The sequence below is a fragment of the Numida meleagris genome, chromosome Z (genome assembly GCF_002078875.1).
Source record: "Numida meleagris isolate 19003 breed g44 Domestic line chromosome Z, NumMel1.0, whole genome shotgun sequence".
NCBI lineage: Eukaryota > Metazoa > Chordata > Aves > Galliformes > Numididae > Numida > Numida meleagris.
The window spans coordinates 17,120,734-17,126,733 of record NC_034438.1 but is presented as its reverse complement, the minus strand read 5'-3'; positions in this window follow the sequence as shown (position 1 = coordinate 17,126,733).

Genomic DNA, 6,000 nt, shown 5'->3' with positions numbered 1-6,000 from the left:
AATGTCTGTGTGGTCAGCTGTGACCTAACCCTACAATCATCTGGAGTCACCTCGAGTCAAAAGAGTGCTCAGCACCTACCTCACACATGAGGGCAAGGAAGATGCAAAAAACAAGAGGTCTCCAGCCTTTTTTGACCAGTTAATCCTGGCCTAGCCTATCTTTCCCTTACAAAAACCAGCAGTTGGATTACGTCCTGCCCAGCTTTGGCAGTAGAAACACTCAGTTGGGAGTTGGGAGATTTGGGGAGCTGATTTCCCCCTTTTTTTTCCGTAACATGTACAGCAGAATTACAGCAAAATCTGCAGCCTCTCAGAGATTTCCTTACTCACAAGCCTTACAGAACCACTAATCTTAATTGTGCTAACATGTGATTAAGCCAATAGGGTTCTTTTCCACATAGTGTTGATTTATAAACAAGTCTCAAAAAAAAAAAAAAAAAAAAAGAAGATAAATCTAATTAATTTTTTAAGCAAGAGTAGTACAAAAGGCTTAATGGAAAGCAAACAATACCATGAGCATACTTAGCAGATATAATATTACAATTTTGTAATTACATTGTGTCACATATACATCCACAAAAGTGAACATATTTTGTAGACGTACATTTAGCTGGATTTGTCATGTCCACTCATACTCTCCCTTCTAGCTTTCCTTTTGGCTTTTATTTTAAAAGCAGAGTAACATAGTGGTGAAATGCAACTGCATTTATGTCCTATTGGTTCACAGTTGTTGCTTTTTTTTTTTTTTTAAGATTACAGGTAACTGGATTGTGAAAAATAGATTCAGTTGTGGGTACCTTTGCCAACCTGTCATAGCTGCTGCAATATATGTTCATTTATCACATGCTTCACAGACTCTTGAGCAAAACAAAGACCAGGTTCATAACAAATGACTGCAAAATGTATCCTCTGCCAAGTGCTGAGTCTGGGATGGGATACTCCCCTGTGGCTTATTTTTAGAGATTGTGTGGCCTGTTTATGCCTTTTAATCGCTTCAGTCATACAAAGTACTTAGGCAGTGAGCCAGATTTTGCCCTGTTGATTCATGTAAAGATTCTATGAGGAGGCAGTTCTGCTTTGGCCTTTCTTTCCAGACAGCCAATACTGTACAAGATAGCTACCGCACTGGCTTACACTTGCATGGATCTGCATAACCTATGTGTTCTGTGGGAAGCTGTTTGTAGGAAGAACCATCACAGCTGCTTATTGTTTATGCTGATGCAGTATTACGTTGGTGGCTCTTATCTAAAATAATTTGAGTTTACATCTGAAATTTAGCAGTTGTGTTCAATTATAAGCTGAATGAAAACTACTATCTAAGCCCCAGACATATAATTATTACTTGCAAATTTTACAATAACAGCAGTTGCATTAGAGAAAGGACAAATTAAATCTGTACCGTAAGTTTATATAAATGACATCTATATCCGAGCCTCTCGTCATTTCTGTCATATTTACCTTCACAATATCCACTCTCAGTACAGCAGTGTCATCTTACCCACCTGAGAGAGGGAAACAGGCACATAGTGTATGTAAGCATGAGGTGTACATAAGCACGTGGCTTGTATTCCTGCTCAAGACCAAATTCCTTGAAAGTCCATGGCATGTGGCGTATGTAAGCACATGGTATATGTAAACATGTGGCTTGTATTCCTGTTCAAGACCAAACTCCTCTTGTTTATTGACTTGTACTCTGATACAAGCCAGTGTATGCACCAGGAAGGGCAATTTGAAAATGCTGCAATGCCTTCTGTGCTTGCAAATGAACCCTTCCCTCCCAGACACCACCTCTTATTCCTTATGCCATTGCATACTGAAGTCCTCATCCCAACATGGCTAAAACGCAGCTACAGATATAGGCACATAAGCAATTTATCCAGGCTCCCCAGAAGTCTTGGGAAGTGCTTACTTGAACAGTTATAGCCATCTTCCTCACTTCTGGGTAACACAAAGCACAGCAAAGATCAGTATTATGTGTCAGTATTATTGACTTTAATAGCGGCGATGGTAATCTGGGGGTATCATCCCATGTTTTCTGCTTTTTTCACAGCATCTGTAGGTAAAGTTTCTTTAGGATAATGTCTTTGTTCCCTTCCAAACACTTTAAAAGGCTAAAAAGTTAAAATAACATTGGCTGGTTTTAGTTTAGAACACCACACGTTGTTTCTGTCATGTGAGAATTGCTTAACTGCAGTACGCTTCAGCAGCACAATTTATTACAAACCTTGGAAGTCATTTCAGGAGCCCAAGGACCTTGTGGACCTTGGACCAAATTTCAGCAGACTGCTCAGATGTGCAGCAACATTGCAGATGTCTAGAAACGTGTTCTTGCACATTTATCTGCTAACACAAATGTCCCAGTGCTAGTATTAACACTCAAGAGCATTATGCGGATTTGAAACAATCCCTGGAAGAGTTGGGTCCCATAAAAGTTATTCTGACAGATATAATACTTCTCCTTTCTTTTGCCAAGTGGTTGCTCTGGCAATGGGAGCCTGAGCTCAAGAAAGACTTTTGCCTGCTTTCAGGGTTTCTGGTGCTCCAGACACTACGGCATCCCTGCCCAGTGCTGACTTCACTGTTATTTTTATCACTATTATTCTTGTTGGGAAAGAAGCACAATGTTGCAGGGAAAGATAAAATAGGAGATAAAAGGATATTTGTATGCTTTCATCTGCTCAGACTACTCATACAGAACAGGTTTATTCCTTGTCTCTCCAGACTAATGCCTCAAGGAGAAGAGCAGCAAAATTGAGGCTCTTTTTGCTGCTGTGGAAAATAATACTTTCTTTCTCCCTGCTCTGTGAGGTCTGTGAGGCAACGGCTGTGAGTGTGTACAGCACACAGTACAATTGGCTCCAATCTTACTGGGGTCTCTTGGTATTAGTGTAATAAAAGTAAATACCAAGTGGTCAGGGCTTAATTAGAATCTGGACATTCTGTGCTCTGGCAATAGATTACAGGACCGTTGACTTGTACCTCAAGACACTGAAACTACTGTTGGCAGAAGGATGAATCCACGTAAAGGGACAAGACAGCAAAGTGAAATTCCACATTTCCTACCCTGTGTGCAAGACACAAAGTAAGAGGAAGTGATTTCAGTAACTGAACTCTCTGCATGTTGGAAAAGCTCCAGCTGTGGCTTTTTGTGAACTCTGATGACTATTTCAGGGAGTTGAGTACTATTTATAGAAGATGGAGATGCAAAAGCTTTCATTAGATAATGATTGTATTAAGACTCAAATACTTAATTATTTGAAGAGGAATACTAAATAAGAAACGTTGCAATTATCTGTTGATTTATTCTCCTCCACCCTTAATATTTTTTGAGCAGGAACTGATCCTGATTATGTTCTGGGAAAAATAATTCAGGGATGCAAGAAATAAACATGTTTCACAATTGATGCTGAAGTGGGTTTCTTTCTGCTTTACTTGGTCATACCAGCTTGAGGTTTTTGGTGACATTTTGCCTATTGTTATTTCACCTTCAAAGTCCCCTTGTAATTTATTTCTGTAGTTGCAGTTATTTATATGCTAGGCTATTGTAATTGTGTTGTATTAGTGCAGGGAATTATGCCCAAGGTTTATAACGTCTTAAGAAAACAACAACAAAACGTTATGAATAAATTCCTTTGGTTCGATAGCACTAGGAAAAAAAAAAAGACAAATCTGTGGATCTCAAACAAAAGCAGCACTGTAACAGCACAATGCCATTACTAGAAATGTTGCAAAAGGCCCCCTGCAGACATTCCCATAGCCATCCTGGTTATATTAGCCTTATCTCAGATTTGGAGCATAATTTTGACTGAATATGAGTATTGCAGTAACATCTGCAGGCACAATACATTGTGTTAGGTAATGCACATAGTAAGGGACCGCTGCTGTTCAGAAGACTTTCCAGTATAAATAAGACCATGTAGGGCTGGAGGGGCGGCATCAGGCTGCCCACCCACCTAGCAGGACTAAAACAACTGGCCCGGGAAAAAAACTCAGCTCTGCTTCTCCCTGCACCTCTCCGCTTTTGTTTCTTCCTGTGCTGCTCCAAACCATTTTAAAGTGCTGTGGCTCTGGGATTGCTGCCTGCTTAATTCATGGAATGTAAGAGGTGTGACTGCTGCCGCCAAGCAGGGATGAGCAACAGGAGCAGATACTTCCGCAGCTGCACACTAAATGTGTGACTTTGGTCAGCCAGTGAAACATGAGGAGATGTACCTGGAATTGCTGCGCTGACACATTTCCCTTCATGCTTATTTTCTTGTGTCTGTTGAAGTTGATGCATGGATACCCAAAGATATAAGAAACCAGCCATAGGAGGCTGAATGTAATGGGTCAAAATGGTTTGCTTTTGATACTTCGTTGGAAAGTTCTTTACTGCGCAACCAGTGTATCCTGTTGAAGTTCATCTCTTGAGATTCCTAATGCTGCTGGAGGTAGTTCTGATTTGGTCACTGGTTTAACTGCAAAGTATGACCAGAAGAGAAGAAGAAGGAAGGGAAAGCAGTAGCTGGAGGACACAAGTCCTGCAGCCCTTAAATCACTTTGACTTGCAATAATCATAAGATTTTTTAAATAAGTTTCACTCAGCCATGGACATTTTACAAGTCCCCTGAGGACATTCTTCCTTTCAGAATTTATTATTGCTCCAGAGCAATATTTGAAATTGAAGCAAACAATAAAATCCAATAAAGAGCAAACAGGGACAGCTGCATAGCCCTTGTAATGGCAAACAGGGACAGTTGTTTAGGTCAACTAGTAACAGCATAGCTGATGTCCGCACAGCTAAATTTTCTGTCAAAAATGGTATGTATGTGTGCAAGCTTGCCATGGGAAACGGTCCCTTACTTGTACTAACCCCAGCCCATGCCCAGAAATTATTTGGAAGTGTGCTACATAGTTCTGAGCAACACTATTTGTGAGCTAACAAATAAACAGTGTGGACAATCATGTGCCAGCACCTGTTTTGTGTGTGCTTAATTAACCTGCTTAATTAACTTATGTAAGGCACAGCCTGAAGTGTTTTTCTGGAATATACTATGTGATCTTCTGAGACTGTATGGTATATATTATTAAAATATGCATAAACAAAGGTATGTACTTGGGATTTAATTAATTTTCATTCATTACATGAGTGTGAATGTTAATTTTATGTTATTAGATTGTTGGGTGACATCTGCTTGATTCCTTAGTTCTATGGCTAATATTTAGAAATAACTCGTCATTTCTACAAGAACAGGTCTCATCACTCTTACAGAAATGCTGTTATGACTTCAGTATGAAGCTGAGGGTGCAGAACCCTACAGGGATCGTAACTTGCCCAGCAATGAAAGAGTGGAGCACCACAGGTGTAAATCTCATGTCACTGGTCTGTGAGTAGGAGATTTTAGTGAGTGCAGCTCAAAAGAGGTGTTGGGGGTGAGGTACCCAAACTAGTATCATCTGTATTTAATGGAAAAAGTATTAAGGGAGAGAATGTGGGAAACTCCTCTTGCTTGTTCATTAGGAATACAAAGGTTCTTTATTGCTCACAGCTCCCTGATTAAGAAACAAACATGAGACATAGGAGCATAGAAAAGAAAACAACTAAATGATCAGACCAAACAAAAGATATGAAGCTAAGATATGTTGATGGAATATAAATTCTGCTTTCTGAAACTTTATGTGCAAAGCATGGCAACTGACTTCAGGGGTCCTGGTCTCAGAACTAGTAAGGACCATGTGTCTTTTCATTAGGGGCAAATCCAACTTCCTGGACAAATGACACAGGGGAGCTCAGGAGAGCCATCTCAGCACACTTCCTGCCTTGGTTCTCTTCTGTAGGCCTTACTACACAAGTGGGATTTTGGCAGTTAAATTAGAAATAACCACATAAAATTATGTCAGTTAGCAGAGCATTACTAACGAGTCTAAACTATTTCATCCCTGCTAATTATTTGTGTTTTGCAGTGTTATGCTACAGCCGTTGACTGCCTTTGAGCTTAACTAAAATCTGCTTCAGATTAC